Source organism: Cryptomeria japonica, chromosome 6 (assembly GCF_030272615.1).
Source record: "Cryptomeria japonica chromosome 6, Sugi_1.0, whole genome shotgun sequence".
Classification (NCBI taxonomy): domain Eukaryota; kingdom Viridiplantae; phylum Streptophyta; class Pinopsida; order Cupressales; family Cupressaceae; genus Cryptomeria; species Cryptomeria japonica.
In genome coordinates this window covers 672169176-672188961 of record NC_081410.1, presented here as the reverse complement: position 1 = coordinate 672188961, position 19786 = coordinate 672169176, and positions in this window count along the sequence as shown.

Genomic DNA, 19786 nt, shown 5'->3' with positions numbered 1-19786 from the left:
GTCCATCTTGAACTCATAGACTGAGGCCAACGCGACAAACCCACATTAGACATCTGGGCCGATGATGATGCTCTCATTACTCTCCTGACAATGCGAAATCTTGAAGATTGTAATAGAGTAGAGGGTATTCAACTACATGAAAAGGGATACTTTGGTAGTCAGGTCAATGCCCTTAGTCGCAAAAAAGATAATCAAAACAAAAAATATGATTCCTTAGGTGAAAACCTCTCTGAGGTGCCTTTGGATAAGCAAAAAATAAAAACAAAGGGTGTATCCGAAAGTGAAAACCTGGAAAAGGCACTTGATGATGAGGGACTTGACCTCCCTACCATTGGTTACCTTACACAGGACAGATCAAATTTGCTAAAAGAAGAAACAAATAGCATCAACATGGGCACCGAAGCCATCCCACAAAATGTGCTCATTGCTAAGTCCCTCACAGAAAAAGAGAAACAAGATTTCATCAACTTCCTTATAGAGGTAAAAATCAATTTTGTATGGTCCTATGTCAATATGCCAGGGTTGGATCCTGCCTTGGTGGTTCACAATCTTGCTGTCCGCCCAGAGGCAAAAACCCATAAAACAAAAATTGCGCAAAATGCACCCACATGTTGCACTCTTGGTCAAGGCAGAACTCCAAAAGATGTTAGATGCAGAATTCATCAAACCAATAGACTACGCTGAATGGGTTTCCAACATTGTACATATCAGCAAACCCATTGGGGGCACCCGCATCTACACAGATTTCTGAGATCTAAATAGAGCTTGTCCTAAAGATGATTTCCCACTCCCCAATATAGACATGATTGTGGACCTTATAGCAAGACATGAAATGATATCGCTTATGGATGGGTTTTCAAAATACAACCAAATCAGAATAGTAGATGAGGATCAACATAAAACTATATTCACAACACCATGGGGTACTTTTTGTTACCGGGTCATGCCTTTTGGTCTTAAAAATGCTGGAGCTACATATCAATGTGCCATGACAACAATTTTTCTTGACCTCTTGCACAAAATTATGGAGGACTATGTAGATGATCTCCTAGGCAAGTCCAAGAAAAGAGAAGAACACATCCCTATTCTAAAGCAGATCTTCAAAAGATTAGAAAAATAGAAACTATGCCTAAATCCCAAAAAGTGTGTGTTTGGAGTCATATCGGGAAAATTATTAGGATTAAGTGTTTCCAACAAAGGCATTGAGGTCGATCTTGCAAAAGTAAAAGCTATCATGGAAATGCCTCCACCGAAAACTCTCAGACAATTGCGTTGTCTCTAGGGGAAACTACAATTTGTTAGATGCTTTATTTCACAACTAGCAGATAAGTGTCATCTATTTGCACACCTCCTGTGCAAGGACACAAAATTCAAATGGGACTGCTTATGCCAAAAGGCCTTTGAGAAACTAAAAAAATATCTATCATCACCTCCAATGTTGATGCCTCCTACTCCTGGAAAACCCCTTATTTTGTATATATGTGCTACTGTAGTGGCATTGGGGGTATTATTGGCACAGATAGATGACCAAGGCAAGGAACATGACATTCACTACATCAGTCGAACATTGGTAGGGTATGAACTCAATTATACCCCTATTGAAAGAGCATGCTTGGCATTGGTGTTTAGCACACAGAAACTTTGACACTATATGCTAAACAACAAAACAAAACTAATTGCTAAAATTGATCCACTTAAATATCTCTTGTCAAAAGAGGTTCTCACTAGTAGAACTGCTAAATGGGTCATGCTTTTAAGTGAGTTCGACATTGAATACGTAGACAGAAAGGCAATCAAGGGACAAGTCATTGCAGATTAGTTGGTTGAAGCTCCACTTCCAAGTTACTATCCTCTTCTCACAGAATTACCAGATGAGTTCATTATGACTGTTATCACATCCTCCACATGGTGATTGTACTTTGATGGCCACTGCACCCAAAATAGATCAGGGGTAGGAATATTATTGGTCACACCTCAAGGAGATGGCATCCTGAAATCATACAAGATAGCCTTCACATGTACCAATAACATAGCAGAATACGAGGTACTCATCACAAGTTTGCGCTTGGCCATCCATTGGAAAATAAAGGAGTTACAAGTCTATGGCGATTCTTAGCTCATCATAAAACAAGTCAACGATGAGTACCAGACAAAAGATGATAAACTCCTTCCCTACCGTACTATGGTTGAAGATCTTAAACAACATTTCATGACAATCAAGTTTGATCAAATCCCACAAACAAACAACAGGGTTGTATATGTAATGGCCACCATTGGCTCCCTCCTTCAAATGCTAGCACATAGTTAGAAGTGTGAGTTCTTGGTTGAGCAATTATTTATACCAGCATATGACCTACCAGAGTCTAAAATGGTGTGTTTTCTTGTTGGTATTGAGTCCCCTTGGTACCGAGAAACCTTTTCTTTCCTCAAAGACAACACCATTCCCCCACATCTCACTAAAACCCAACAACAAACCTTCATTCATCGATGTTCTTGTTACACCATCCTTGGAGACACCCTATTCAGAAGGCATTTTGATGGTTCCCTCCTAAGGTGTTTAGATAAACAAGAGGCAGAATGGGCATCACGCGAAGTACACGAGGGTATCTGTGGGGCACACTCAAGTGGACTCACATTGGCTAAAAGGCTTTTGAGAACGGGATACTCTTGGCCTAAGATGGAAGTAGATGCATATAACTATGTAAAGAAATGCATCCCTTGCCAGCAACATAGTGACAAGATTCATGCACCGTCACAAGAATTGCAGCCATTTATTACACCATGGGCCTTCTCACAGTGGGGGCTCGATCGGGGCTCGATCTCATTGGGAAAATTCACCCTCCATCTTCCAACAGACATAAATTCATTATTACCTCCACCGAGTATTTCACCAAGTGGGTAGAGGCTATCCCTCTTACTTTTACCATTAGCAAGAAAATATCTAAATTCATCCTGAACTACCTAATCTGCCAATATGGCATCCCAAAAGTTATCATTACAGATAATGGCAGACAATTTAAAAACCAGGATGTCAAAGAACTCTGCCCAAAAATTCAATATCTAACATCGCTTTTCCACTCCATATTATCCCCAAGGCAATGGCCAAAATGAGGCTTCTAATAAAACCCTAATAAAAATCCTCAAAAAGGCAGTCAATAAAGTTGGTCATGATTGGCACCTCCAACTCCATCCCGCTTTGTGGGCCTACCGTACCTTCATCCGCACCCCCGTAGGTGCCACCCCTTATTCCTTCGTCTTTGGCTCCGAAGCCATCCTTCCCCTTGAGATCGAGATCCCCTCTCTAAGGGTATCACTACAAAATATCTTACTAGATGAGGAATACAAAATTGCCCGCTTACAAGAGCTAGAATTGTTAGATGAAAGGTTCCTTAAGGCCTTGAATCATCTTCGTGTATATCAAAATCATCTGCGCATGAGTTATCACAAAAAAGTCAGAACCCGAGAATTCCAAATTGGTGATCTTGTCCTCATGGAGAATCAGAAAAATCTACAAGATAGAGAAAAGAAAGGCAAGTTTGAGCCTAATTGGCTTGGATCATATGTAATCACAACAAAATATGATTAGGAGCTTATCAGTTGGCTACTCCTGAAGGCGATCCTTTGGATGATCCAATGAATATCATGCACCTCAAAAGATTTTATGCCTAGTCCTCAGAAAGTCTTAAAAAAAAAAAATAAAAAAAAAAAAAATAAAGAAAAAATACAAAAAAAAAGAAAAAGATCCTAAAAAAAGCGTCACTTTGGTGAAAACCTGGCAAACAGGCACCGTGTGACACACAAAAAAAAAGAAGCAAAAAATCAGAAAAAGAAAGAAAAAACAATTCGTCCACCAGTGAAAACCACTTTGTGGCGCTATGGACAAGTACCTTGGTGAAAACCTCCATGCAGGCACCAAGGTAAATAATTGGATCCATTGTTTATCAGATCCACACTGCAAATCACCCGCCATCCAGTCCACCCATTCGCAACATTCCTTCTCTTCCGCCTCCCAATAAAACATGCGTATGATGATGAGTCTTTGCCTAAGTCATGAACAAGGAATGTCCCATTAAACTGAGCTTTTATGCCTCTCTATAAGCTTCAAGAAGTCTTGAGAAACAAATCCCAAGTCCGCAGGTCACTTTCCAAAACCATAAAATCACTTGCCTAAATCCACAAGTCCACTTTCCCCTAGGGATGATTCCTTCCCTCACCTGGCAACCTAATCCTCCATCCTAGTCCTACTCTTGGAAAGAGATATCATTTGGTCATAGAAGAATTGACTTGTTAGATTTTGTGGGATCTTTTCATTTAGACTTGCATCTTTCCCTATGACTACAACTATCTACGACTACCTGGGTTTGCCATATCCAAGTATGTTACAATAGGTGCATACTGGGGCATATTTTCATAGCATGGCATGTTTTTGATCTCTCTTGTATAAACTGACAATCTAGTATTAGTGTTTGTCAACACCTACCCTTTCGTGTACAAGAGTTATCAGTGTGTTTGAGGGTCTCCTTGCACATACCCACAACTCTATATCAGTGTTTATTAACACTTGCATAGCTGTGTGTAAGGAATTCCCGTTTATCTAAGAGTCAGTCCACACCTTGGGTTTCTCATGGCATCTTGATTTCTATAATCAGTGGTGCAAGTCACCCAGGGCAATATCAAACTGGTTGGCTCTCCACATTTGTTGTGCACAAAATCTCACCATCATTCCATAAAATCCTAAACTCAATAATCCCATGGAGTTCTCAATTTCCCCCATTTACCATCTATTCCATATTCTTTTATCTAATATCATTGTGTTATTATTGGCATATTCTCTCTTTGCCTTATTTATTCACATCATATAGATTGCATTACTTAGATATTCATTTTCCACAAAACATTTAGGATATAAGGTTGCACTTAGGTTGCATCACATAAATAAAATATACTTATTCATCCATATAACATTTCATCAATACCCCGGTCCAAAGGAAACTAAGGATTGGTAGGATTCTTGGCTACAACATCTTTGAGTTTCCCTCTACCTATTTGGGGCTTCCTCTATGTCTCAAGCCCAAGGATTCCTTCTGGAATAAGCTAATAGACAGATTTAACTTGAAACTAGGTAGCTGGAAAGGGGTTGTCCTTAGTCAAGTAGGTAAAGTCACTCTGCTCAAAGGCAATCTCCAAAATCTTCCTATGTATGCTCTTAGCTTGTTCAGAATCCCCTCTAAGTTTGCAGAAGCCATCGAAAGAATCCAAAAAAAATTCCTTTGGTCGGGAGTGGAAGTTAAAAACAAAATTCCCCTTATTGCTTGGAATAAAATTTGTTCCCCTAAGGCCTCAGGTGGGCTGGGCTTAAGGAACATTGGTTCTATGAATAAAGCTCTTTTAGCCAAACAAATATGGAGATTCAAAGGGGATGAAAGAGAATGGAACTCTATATGGAAAAATAAATATCTCTATATGCAACCTTCTGAGGAAGAATTCTTTGACAACTCTTTCACTGTTGATGGTTCTGCCATCTGGAATGCTGTGCAATCAGCTAAAGGCTGGGCTACTGCTGGCAGAACTTGGAACCTTGGGGATGGGAGGAGAATAAGATTTTGGGAAGATAGATGGATCCTGGATAAACCTCTGGAGGAAATTCCTATCCTTAAAGATTCGAAAGACTGATTCAAAAGTAGGTATGGTGAAATGGTAAGAGATTACTGGAGAAATGGGAACTGGATTGATTTTAGCCACCAGTGCCCGAGTCTCAAGTTCCTTCAGATTGCTCTCTTTGCTAAAATTCCTAGAGACAATAAAGATGATAGATTGATATGGAGGGAAACTCTGGATGGGAAATACTTTGTTTCCTCTACTGTGGCTATTCACAATGTCCCAGTGGAAGATATTCCCTTCTGGGCTAAAGTTTGGAACAAGAATTTAGTTACTAAAGTCAATATCTTCTTTTGGATTTTCATCCAAAATAAGATATTAACCCTGGACAATCTTCATAAAAGAGGTATTATTTTTCCTAATAGGTGTTCTCTTTGCTGTAGGGAAGAAGAGACATTTTGCCATATTCTCAATCAATGCACTTTTAGCCAGGATATCTGGAAAATCATCCTTACCAGGTGGAACCTAAGCTGGGTCTTCCTGAACTCTCTTGGTGACACTTGGCTTCAATGGAAATGCCCTAATTCTAATCCCAAAATTGTGGAGACCTGGAGACTTACTCTACCGATTGTTATTTGGAACATTTGGAAAGAGTGCAACAATAGGATTTTCAGGGATAAAAGGGCTATTCCTAAAGTGGTTGCAGATAAAATCTTTAGGAGTATTTTTGAATGCCTCTACTGCACTGATCAGGGACCTGTTACTAAAGATGATTTCAAAGACAGGTAGAACCTTTCTACCACTACTAATAGCAAGGAGACTAGCAAAGAAGGACTTGTCTGGTGTTTTCCCCTGCAGGGATGGATTAAGGCTAACTTTGATGGGGCCTCTAAAGGGAATCCAGGAAAGCTAGATATGGGGGCATTGTCAGGAATTATGCTGGAAGTTGTCTCAAGGCAGTGGCTAGTCCTTTAGGGAATCAAACTAGCCATTTTACTAAAGCCTCTACTGCCTTGAACACCTTAATTATAGCCAAAAATCTAAATTATGATAAAATATGGCTTGAGGGAGACTCACTTAATATTATTAAGTGTTTAAAGGGGAATCAAAGCCTTCTTGGTCTATTGAAAATATCATCATGAAAGCTAGGGAGATCATTGCCAGTTTCAAAGAAATTATTATTCAACATGCCTTCAGAGAGAAAAATAGTGTTGCGGATTGCCTAGCGAATACTGGAGTTAACTCTGATTCTCAAATGATTTGGCATAAGGAGGATCTCAATTTAAATATTAAAGAGATCCTCAGAAAGGACTGATGTATGGGGAGAGAAGGACAAATAAATCATGACAAGTAAAAAGCATCATTTTTGCCTTGCTGGAAAGGCCATCATTACCTGACATTGCGATAGATCTTCTATTACCTTTAAAAAATCGCCACACGCTTTGTGGGTTACTCAGTGCGAAAACTTGAGCAACACCGGGAAAGAAGGTTTCAATTTGCAGAGAAACAAAGTTGATAGCCCATATCCAAAGATGGGAGGAGACCTGAGATGGGAAGAACCAGACAACACATCGACCTCGAAAGTGATGCCAAAAGTCTGGGCGAAATTGGAGAAGGGCTCTCTCACCAGCTTCATGAAGAAGCTTGAGGACTATGACAAAGGTAGGGTTAACTTAGCCATTTCCAAGATTTTTGAAAACTAGTCTAATGGCTCTTTTAAATTTTATGGAGTTAAGTTTAAGCTGGATGTTGGGCTTATTTCCACTGTGACTGGAATGCCCCACTCTAGGCTTAATTTCTTTCGAGACCTCAAAGTCTCCAACAATGCGGTTAACCTGTTCCTGCGGAAAGAGAAAGAGAGAGCTAAAATAGGCAAGGCTACTAGGGGTACTACGAAGCTGCAAACATCGAGAAGTTGTGGGGCTAGGTTTCGAATGCAATCATGGAGTACATCACGGTTGAAAGTCCTTTCTCTAGGGCCCACACCTACCACTTTGTGCTCTTAAACCATTTCAGACACGACAAAAAGGTGTCTATGCCCTACTACCTTTTTCGGTCCCTTTCCAGGTCCCTCAACAAACACAGGACTAACCCTTCCTGCCTGATTCTCCATTGCGGGCTCTTGCTACTCATCTATGAGCATTGCAAAACCCTCGCCCTACTGGAAAATAAGCAGAATTCTGCTTCCCCGGGCAAGAGAAAGATGGAAGAGGGAGAAACTAGCAAGGAGAAGGCATCATCCAACAAAAAAAGGAAAAGTGCCCCCGGGCTAGAAACTGAGGACATCATCAAGGATAGCAGTGGTATGGAGACGGATGAATCCAATGGTGAAGACAACTAGAAGGACAAGGAGCTGGGTAACGAGGAAGAAAGCGACGATTTTGAACTCAGTCAAGAAAGCCCCATCCTCAGCGAATGCCTTGGTAAGGACAATAGCCATCTGATGGAAGAAGGGGATCCCAAGGATAACAAGGAAACTAGAGTGAATTTTGAGAAGGAAATGAGCAAAGACTCCAAGAAGGACTTGATTGGGGATAGGGATAGCAAGGACAAGGAAAGTGCTAGTGAGGGGCTTATCCTGGATAACCTCAAAAAGCTCTCAGAGGCCAGAATGGACTTCGATAGATGGACGTATGAGACCCTGAAAAACCTGGAAAAGAAATGGACAAATACGAATAAAAAGAGGGAGGATGAAAACAGAGAGTAGATTAATTGGAAGCAGGAAATGGAGAACAAGGTAAAATCACTAGAAGAGGGAAAAGAAGAGATGAAAAATCTGATGGAAGTTATCCCAAGTATCTTCACTGCTGTCACCAAAAACCTGGAGGTCATCACCAAGGTCTTTGATCACACCTGCACTCCTAAACCGGTCATGGATCTTGACCTAGAGGAGGAGACCATTCAAATTGGAAGTGGTGATGCTACTTCAGTGGGCGGTACTGCGAAGAGAACCAGGGCTAGTATCAAGAAAGTTGTGGTTGCCTCTGCAAAGGATCCCCCTAACTTCAAAGACAACATCAAAGAGCTGCATGAAACCAACAACACCCTAGCTAAAGCCCTAGAAAAAATCTGATTGCTGGAAAGCCTGCTAGCTTTTTGGGGCTTTTTTGGTTTTTCTTCGGTTTTTCACTGGTTTTTCTTGGTTCTATTCCTTTATGTTTCTCATAGCTTTGTTGTTTTAGTTATGCTTGTATAGGGTTTTGGGGCCCCTTCAAAACCTGCTTTTTCATTAATCAAAAACATTACATTTAGATTGCATCATAAATCATTTCACATCTACAAATCCATCACACATGTGCATTTATACATAAAGCATTAAAATCACTCATCCTGCATCCAAAAACCATATCATCAACACATCATAAACATACATGTATAAGTATCCTTTCTGCATCACAAAATAAGTCAGCATAACACATCCATGATTGCATCCATATATGACATCATAAGAAGAACAAAAGAATCCATCACAATAAATGCTACACATCATCTGTCACCAATCAAATCATGTATATATATATAAAGAGGAAAATGTGTCTGTCATGATATAATGATCGCCCCGAAGGGTCAAAATATAATACACAAGCAATACAAGGAGCTAGCTCTCCCCTCCTATCTCTCCACCCCCCTCTATTGTACCTCCCCACTTGATCCTCCTACTCCCCCTGCTGGTGGCCAAAAACCCACTGATCCCCCTGTCTGCTGACTTTGAGTCAGTCGCTGACTATGGGTCCTATGAGACCACACACTCTTATTGTACAAGGATGCTCGTTGTCTTATAGGCACTACTCTGTGATATAGCCCCCTATAATACTATGCCTCTCGGGCTAACCTCTCCACCCTCTCTCGCTGCTGCAGACTATCATAAAATATATGTGCCAATCCTACGGGAACTAATGTCTATCAGGCTGCATCCCTCTCCCCCTACAGTTGTGTCGCCTCTGCCTCCATCGTCTACACTCTACCCCATAAACCCTCTAACTCAGCATCTTACCAATGAAGGGCATCCTGTAATCCTGCTATGGTTGTCCCTGTAAGGGCCTCCTCTAGCATCCTCTCTGCCTCCTCCCCCTCCACCCTCAAGGCATCTACCTCTGTCCTGTTAGTATGAAGATTCTCTATCAGATCGGCTATCTCCCATGTCAACTGCTCCACCTCTTCCCCCATGCTCTCCCTCTGAGCCCTCTTTACCTATAGCTCATCCTCCACAGAATGAAGCCTCACCCAATAACTATCCCACTCCTACTGTAAACGGTCAAAATCAGCCTGTGTCAATCCTCCCCTCTCCCCTGCCTGTGTCTTAGGGATATCCATGGGAACAACCTCCCCTCCCTCACAAACTACAACCTCCTCTCTCTCGCCAACTGCGGCCTCTGCAGCCTCTCCCACTGGGGCATCCTCTCCATCCCCCTCCTCCTCCTTTGGATCCCTCGCCACACAACCTAGACTCTCCTCTATTGTCCACCCACACCACACCCTGCATGAACTACAACTCTCTTTCCTAGTCCATCATCCTCCCGACCCACCACCTGATCAACCCCTAGCTCCAACTCCTCATCATCCAAAACCCCAGGAATGGTAAGCTGCACTGACAAGTGCCCCTCCCACCAGCTCCTGTATCCACCTGTCATGCCTAGATCATCCCCTGCCCCCATCTGCTCATCCCAGACTATGTGAAATTCTATCTGGAAGCTCATCCGGTTGTCCAAGGGACTCACTGTAGGTCCCCAATACCTCACCTCCCGTGTGATCCAGGGGTACACTGGGATATCCCCCACTATATCTTGTACCTACCCAAGCTGTCGGGCCACCCTGAATGGAGCATAGTACTCCATGATATACATAGATCTCCCAAAAATCCACATCTCAACTCTTGTCCAGTGCAGCTGCCAGTCATCTCTCCAACACTCACATCCCAAAAACGGCCTTCATGTGAACTATGTCAGCTCATCTAGGATCCTCCTCCAAAACCACACAGATGTTGTCTGTGTGTAATGCAGTAGTCCCCTGTACCTATCCATAAACGGCTGTCGTGGCTGCTTGTCCTGAACTCCCAGTGGCCAAGTCACTACAATATGCTCCCACGCCCATATGTGTAAGAGTGTGACTCCAATAGATAAACTGGCATACTCCCTATAAACCACTAGATGCATGTCATGATACAACTGGCTAGCATCGCTGACCCCCACTCATACTGCTGACCATCATGTAGCATGAAGTACAAGCATCTGCTCCACCCAAGAGGAAATCCATGGCCACCCAAATCCGGAATGATCCGTCCACTCAGGAATCCACAAATCACCAAGACCAATCAAGGAATCTACCGAACACCCATCGCCCGACCTAAATGCATCTTGCCCCTATCTAACATAGGTGGCATCTCATACTCACACACCTCTCGCAAATAAAAATCAGTTGTGTCCAACTGATACTTGGGGATCACACCACGAACGGGGATCTTCAAGATCCTCCAAACATCTAACAAAGTAACTGTGGCCTCTCTAGTCAACAAACGAAAGGTGTTATACCGACTAGCCCACCTCTCCACCAATGCTGTCATCATGGCAGTATGTGCTCGTATCCTCAGCCACTTGCCTACGTAATGCAACCCTAGTGTAGTTAACACCTCTAGCTCATCACGGGCTAACTCATGATATAAAGTCATCGTGGTAGACCAATGCTCTCTCGAAGCCAGTGGTCCTCTCTCCACCTGCATCCATTAAACCAAATCATTACTTTCACTTCTCAAAACCCCCTCCTAACCTCTGCAACAAACCATACCCTTCCCCCCATTCCAAAATTCTAAGTCAAAATTGCATTTCCACCCATCCCAAGTGCACGCGCTGATTTACCAGGTGCTCACACCAAAACCGTGACACTCGTGCCATTTTGCAGGCACTCATGCCAACAGAGAAACCCTACCCTCTATTGACCCCCCTTCTAGGCTCGTCAACGCGAGTGCCCGCGTAATCCCTTGTCCACCCGCGCTTAAGGGCGAGCAGCTGCGTTGATCCCTCCATTCCCCTCCCAAAACTCCTATTCTACTCGACCCCCAGGCAAGCGTCCGCGTTGATCGCTAGCACTCACATTGGCCTATGGGCACGCGCACTGAAACAATGATCAACACGAGCACCTCGCCTAATCTTGACCCCTATTTCTAGCCCTAGAATTTACCTAAAATCAAAAATTTCAAATGAGGGATAGACTTACTCACTGGTGGTCCATAGCTCATCGATCGAACAAAACGTCGGATCCTCTCAGCGCAATGATCACGAACTGGAATGTGGTCCATCTCTCCTTCTCTTCTTCTTCGCTCTGAGTAGCTCCAAGGCTTGTGTGTAACAATGACCCCTCATTGGGCCCGTTGTGGCTTATATGGGCCCCCACGAGGGCCCATTTTCCTCCGTGGTCTCGCATCTCCTATTCTTCTCTCCAAATTCTTCACGACTACTTCATATTTCTTCCTCACTTATCTCTTCCACCCAAAATTCTTCTTCCTTTATTTTTCGAGAATTTTTCGTCTCTTTTTCGAAAAAATTCTCGAGGGGGCATACACCTCCCATGCTTTACGTTGGGGCATCCTTTTCATCTTCTATCTTCTACACATCACCAAATTTGCCGCTGCGTAAAATAGGAGCAAAATGTACACTTAAAAATAATTATTTTAATTATTTTTAATTCCTCACATAATTAATTAATTAATTATGTTAATTCAAATTCTCCTCAATATTAATTAATTAAATTTAATATTGTCACTATAGTATGTGACTGATTTATTTAATAAATCAATCCTTTTCTTTATTCTTCTAAAAATTAAATCCTCAAAAATATTCCTCTTAACTAATTAAATTCAATTAATTAGCTAACCCACATGATTCCTCCAAATCATCTTCCTAATTCATCATTAACCTAATAAAGTCTTCTAGAAACCCCCTAAACTCACTTAACCTTATTCTTCTAATTTTTTATTTCCTCCACTCATTCTCTCTCCTAGTCAAATCCTCCTACAAATCCTATCCCACCTAATCTTTCCTCTAATCCCCCTCCTAGTGAGTTGCTAGTGGCTAATCATCATGATTAGCCACAAAGTCAACTCCTTGTCCCTTCCATCCAACCACTAGCTTTAAATGCTCTTTTCCTAGGTGAAAATCTCACATTCCTCTAGGCATCCCATCTCCCAAGGATTTTTTAATTCCTTCTTATTCCTCCAATCCCCATAATCATCCCTTTTTGGAGAATTTTTAATTCCTCCTCCCCATCCTTCGAGGAATGTCACATCCCTTGCTCTTCTCAAGGCACATTGGGAAGTCTTCTCAATGCACCTTGCTCTTCTCAAGACACATTGGGAATTCCTCCCAATGCACCTTGAGGAGTGTGGAGACAAGAAATTCCTTTAAGGTATATCTCTTGGTCTCCACGCCCTTTCTTGGGCCTTGTGTGAGCTCACAAGAAATCCTAGCTCTTCATCTTGAATCCATCCTAGCCATCCATTTTTCCTCTCCTCTTCCTATAAATTGAGGACTCCATCCCTTCATTCTTCATCTCCAAACTTAGTAATCTTATGCTGCCCTTTTGAGCCTAGGAAAATCATCTTAGCAACCTTACCATGTCAAAATCATCTCTCACCCACACTTAATCATCTGATCCCTATCATCCTTCAAGATCCACCTCATTTGTGCACAACATTGGAGAGCCATCCACATCAAGCAAGCAAGAGGAGCACATCAAGTGGAGCATCATCCAAGAGCGCTTTCACTTCATCAAGCTCCATCCAAAGGAGAAGGTAAAATAGCAAGGTATAAGTATTGTCTTCATGTTGTTTTTATGTGATTTGGTTTATGCTTCATCTTCTTATGTTTTTAGTGTTTGATTTTCATATTAACAATCCAATCCACCTTTCTTCATTTTCCCTTCTTTAGAACTCATTTAATGCATCTGCTATGCCAGATCAAGTTCTGGTTGAAGCTCTGACTATTCCAGTTCTGAACCCCTAAACCCTTACCGAAATAACCTTCGCTCTGTGAGCGCATCCAAAATCATCTACAAATCATTATAGAGTATTGATCTCTTACACAAATGACCTCATATACATGATCTTCACATTACTCATCTAATCTAACAACATCATATCTCAAAATAATCTAATAACTGACCTATATACCCTTACAATCCTTCATGACTCATGTTGGCTTACATAGATAATACAAAATGATTATTCATGCTAACTCATTACATATGTACATAAATAATAAAGTGAATTTCTGATTGCTGGATCCCCCAATGATGTCGGCCTCCTATACCAGTACCCTGTTTGTCGGTTATTATCCTTGCCTAATCTGCAAATCATGTCAGTCTTCAATGCCAATACCCATAGAATCCTTCCTATCGGTGAAGATACCTGTCGGTGTTGGTGAAGTGTCTGCCGATGAAGTACCAATCCAGAGAATGAAGTTGGAACATGTTATCATCAATGACAACATATGAAATCAATCAAATGAGTGTTAATTGCCAACAATATCTCCCTTTGGCATTGATGGCAACACTCATGTGAAAAATAATAATGGTTTCCATCTGCCAGATTCACCCTAAGACTACTCCCCCTAAGTTGAGTATGTCATCCGTGATCATGCTCTGTATAAATACTCCTTATCTCTTGATGTCAAGGATTTATTTTTCACCTGTACTCCTCCCCCTTTGACATCAATGCCAAAAAGAAACAAAAACCAGGATAAAGAAAGAAATTTTGTACAAAGAATGTGTCCCAAAACAGCTTACCAGTGCTGAATATACTTGAAAATTTCCGGATAGGCTTTCTCCAAAAGCTCTAGACAAGTGTCCCAACCAGATTTGAATGTGTCGAATACTGATACAAGTCCATTAAGCGTATGAGCATGAGACTCTTTCTCCTTAAGCTCTGTCAGTGTGGGATTTCCTATCATATCTATGCATTCCTTTTTATGTACACTCAAGGAGTCCAACTAGGGACTTGCCAATCCTCTGAGCCCTTTATCTCTCCTAATGATTTTGTCTCTATCCCTTTCAAGAGCTGAAATTTGAGCTTCTAACAACAAAATCTGCCCATCAATAGATGTAGTCAAAGAATTGGAACCATCCATGAAATTTACTATACCTGCAATTTTATCCTAAGAATCTTTAATGCCTTTATAGTAATCCGATGTTAAAACATACTCTGTATATATTTGTACATTTCCTTAAAGGATTATCAATTAATTTCAGTTTGTCAATAATCTCTTTCTTTTCTAATTCAATCAGTTGATCAAAAGTGGCTTTCTTAGCTTGAGTGAATCTTTCCAATGCCCGTCGATTAGATATTTGCTGCAATCATTGAAAATCCTTAGAGATGTGCTCAATAATTATTTTGAGCTTGCCAGATGGGCTTGCTCCTTTGTCAAACTGGCACTCCAGGATAAGTTTATGCAAAATTAGAGTTGACTGATCAATTATTCCCTTGTCCATTGACCCTTCCTTCATCATCTTTGGAGAAGAAATCATCATGGGCTCAGTAGAACTCATCTCAGTTATGCTCTTCTTCTCTACCTGGGAGGTGTCAATTGACAACAAAGATGTGCTGGCTACTGGTTTCCTGCCGGATTCCTTTCCCTATTTATTTGATGGTTGTGCATAAGCACTTATTTCAGTCTGATTTTTTTTTTCTTTTTCACCTTCAAGATTTCTCCCTTTATCCTTCTCCTTTGTTTTATTTCCTTTAATAACATCCTCTTTTGCACCGATGGCTTCGCCACTTGGTGTAGTATCTGTTACTATTGGTTCCTTATTAACTGTATCCTCAATCTGTACATATTCTTGATGTCACTGGTACCCAGATCCTCAATGTGGCAATGAATATATGCTCTGGTGTCTTCCACATAAACAACTCCTTCTGGAACATGTGAAATTGCACCAACCGAATCATCTAAGGTGGCAATATGTGGGCATGGCTTGAAAATTGGCCTGGGACGATCCTTAACCTCGACAACAATTGGATTTGCAATGAAAGTAGGTGTAGAAGATAATCCAACTTCCATGATGAGAGATGATTGCAATAAATACCTGAGAAATGGTTGTTGGTGAATAACCCTAGAGAATTATTTTGAGTGCTGGTGGAATCACTGATGAAGATTTCTTATCGCTCTAAATTGCCTTAGACTCGCTCTATATCACTCTGAATGCAAGGTGATAAAAAATGAAGTGGATTCAACCTTTTAACCTTCGAGAAATCCTAATTCATCATTGATATAAATGTCTTCCGGTGGAACATACCAGATCTCGATCAGACATCTCCATGTCGGATAAATCTTTTCCAATGTCTGGAACTTCTTCCAGATCTCCTTCCCAAGGCTTATGTAATATTTTCATGAAATTTGCCTACCCCTAAGGCATCTGCCTCAGTTACCTAATGAGCTTCCTGTTGGTGCAGAAGCAATTTGCTCTACTGATTGAGTAACTAGAGCAGTCCCATTTGTTGATTGATCATCTGACTTCCTGACCCATTTCTTGGTATGATCTTGTCGGATTTCATTGATCTTTTCTTTCCCTTTATCATTTGATCCATCATTGCTAACTAGTGGATTTTTGCTTCTACGAAACTTCGCTATGTGTCCAATCTTGTTGCATGCATAACATATAATATTGTTCTTTTGAATTGCTTTTCAATAACTGGGATAATTGCTTGACCTGCACTGATTAGCCATATGTCCAAATTTTCCACATGCATGACAATTTACATTCATTATGCAATCTTCTATCTTATGACCATACTTATTGCATTTGGAACATTGACCAGGAGTAGAATTATAGTTTTGATTTGCTCTATTTCTACATTGCCTAGCCATATGACCAATTTATTACAAACAAAGCATCTACCATTGAATTTGTAAGCATTGAGCTGCCTTACCGGTTTTCTCTAGTTCCGATTTTTCTGATCTTCATTTGCAATACCAGAGCTTTGACCTTGTTCAAATCCAAGTCCTCTAGAATCTTTGTTTTGGATTTGGCTTTCCAATAGTTCATTAAGCTGTGATGAACTAACCTTGAATTTATCCTTGTACTCATTTGAAATAGTCAGGTCATCTCTTAGGATTATCATTTGTCTTTCAAGTTCTTGTTCATTGCTTTGGGATTGTACTAATTCTGTTCTCAACACATCATTTTCATGAGCCAACCAGATGCATTCTTCAGATCTATCTTTCAAAGATCTCCCAAGCTTTTCTTCATTCATCTTCCGGTCTTCAATCTCCTTGGACATCCTCATAGTTAGGGCTTGCATTTCATTCTTCATGACAATATTCTCTTGACTCAACTTTTGACATTTTTCTTTAAGGGCATCTTTCTCCTCATTATCCTGATTTTGTAGAAGTTCCTTCCTCCTAACTTGAATAGATGACAACCTCTCTTGTAGGATAAGAATGAATTCCTTTGCAGAATTCAAATCATCTTGTAACTTCAAGTTCTTCATTCTTTCAACATCATAATCTTCAAGTGCTACCTCAAGTTGTTTTTCCATACTCATTTCCATGGATTCCAGATTCAGGATCTCCCTCAAGTTGTTAGGCTTCCTCCGAGGCACAAAGCTATGATACCAATTGTTGGAATCCAAGAACACTAAGAGAGGGGGGGTGAATCAATATTCTACTGGAATATTAAGTTTTAACCTTATTATAACATGCATTCACCAACCGGTAAACCAATACATATATAATTGAAAGAAATAAAGCAATCAAGGAACCAATCACACAAATGAACACCATAACATAGAGTTTATACGTGGAAAACCTCAAAGAGGAAAAACCATGGTGGGATTTGTGACCCACAATATCAATTCACTAGCCATATGAAGAGATATTACATAATATGGGGGCTTGCACATACATGAAGGCTTACTGCCTAGAGCACACTGCTCAACACAAATAAGTCTCACTAACTACAGTCACTTTGAATAATGAAACATAAAACTGAACTCATTTAATGCATTTGCTATGCCAGATCGAGTTCTGGTTCAAGCTCTGACTGTTCCGGTTCTGAACCCCTAAACCCTTACCAGAATAACCTACGCTCTGTGAGCGCATCCAAAATCATCTACAAATCATTACAAAATATTGACCTCTTACACAAATGACCTCATATACATGATCTTTGCATTACTCATCTAATCTAACAACATCATATCTCAAAATGATCTAATAACTGACCTATATACCCTTACAGTCCTTCATGACTTATGTCGGCTTACATAGATAATACAAAATGATTATTCATGTCAGCTCATTACATATATACATAAATAACAAAGTGAATTTCCAATTTTCGAATCTCCCAATGATGTCGGCCTCCTATATCGATACCTTGTTTGTTGGTTATTATCCTTGCCTGATCTGCAAATCATGTCGACCTTCAATGCCGGTACCCATAGAATCCTTCCTACTGGTGAAGATACCTGCCAGTGCCGGTGAAGTACCAATCCAAAGAATGAAGCTAGAACATGTTGCCATCAATGACGACATATGAAACCAATCAAATGAGTGTCAATTGCTAACAAATGGATTTCCATAATTTAAAAAATGTAATATGTTTGATTATCCCAAATGATTTATTTAGCACACAAGAAATGATTGGTCTATTGGGAGAAGTTTCATCTTATCAATTAAAGCTTGAGAAACAAGTTAAGGCAAAAAATGTTAGAAAATATTGAGAAGAAGATCATTCTAGCTATTCTAGATAGCAATAAGATTATCAAGCCACTCTATCAATGGAAAAGTGAGATTTGCACAATCATACCTTTATTGTCTTCATTCATTTGTACTAGAGTGGAGCTAGATTCTTTACTATTCAATAGCATAGTATATGAATTCTTAGGATTAGAATCCAAGCTTGATATTTTCAATAAGAATGCAAGTGCAATATTGGATGCTAAATACAATGCATAACTAGATAAGATTATAACTTAGGTGTTAACATTTCAAATGGCCTAAGAAGAAAGTTTTTAATTTTTTTATAAAAAAATATATTGAAAAATGTAGGCTTGATTTGTATTATAATCAGTCATTAGATTTTAGTGTCAGTATCCTAATTAGATAGATGACAAAGTAGGTTAGAGTTTTTCTCGTTAATAGATTTTTGGAGTGGTTCTTGATGTTTAGTTTCAAATTTGGGCTCCATTGATCCATTTTCTTTCAAGTTCAACCTTCTCTAATGGCCTCAACAACTTCAATGAGTCAGTTACAAGGGAATATTATTTTTGTAATGGGCTTGTCCCTATTCTATTCTAATAGAAATTTAAAAGTGTCAACTATAATGTAGAACATATGAGAGATGTAGCCTGGCTCAAGAGGTTACATGCTGACTTATTTTATATAAGGGGATTTGAGCCTCATTCTAAGGGATTCTAAAAATTATAGTTGGACAAGCATTTTTGTTTAGAGAAATCTAGTTTTTGTCTTAGGTCATAGAGAAGTTAGTTTGTAAATGAGATTTTCTTTGATAGCAACATACATTTCAATTTGCAAGTATATGAAAAACATGGCTCAATTGTAATTAATTGTAATTGTCTCTAGCGTATAATTCAAAATTTTCTCATGGTTGAAATGATCAAGTATCTTGAAGCATCTTTGCATAATTTTGTGTAATGAATATTTCATTAATAATTTATGTTCAAGTAATAGGTTAACCTTTTTTTTAATAGAATATTGAAATTGATGTGTTATTCAAGGATCACTAAGTAGAATTATAATTAATGCCATTTGTAGAATACATTATTATATAAGGTAATAATATTTGTAATCCATTGAATATGTGTTAGGTTGTTGTTAGGAAACATTTACACAGTTATATGACTCTAGAATCCATGTTCAAGACACTGATATGAATAATTGGTCTTGTATAACATCTAGAATGACTTTAAAAATTTGACAAATCTTAAGAATTCTACAACTTATTTATAATTATCTATGTTCTTGTTGCTTGGTTCTTAAAGTATACAAAGGATTCAACCAATTATTGTGTTAATTTTAAAAATCCTTGTCATGATACATGAGAACACATTTGCTATGTCAATATTCTATTACAATTGTTAATAATTTGTTGATATTGATAAAAGAGGATACCCACCTAGGTTTGTAGAGCCTAAAGTACAAAAATATTTAAGTCCTTATTCATTGATCAACATCCTAAT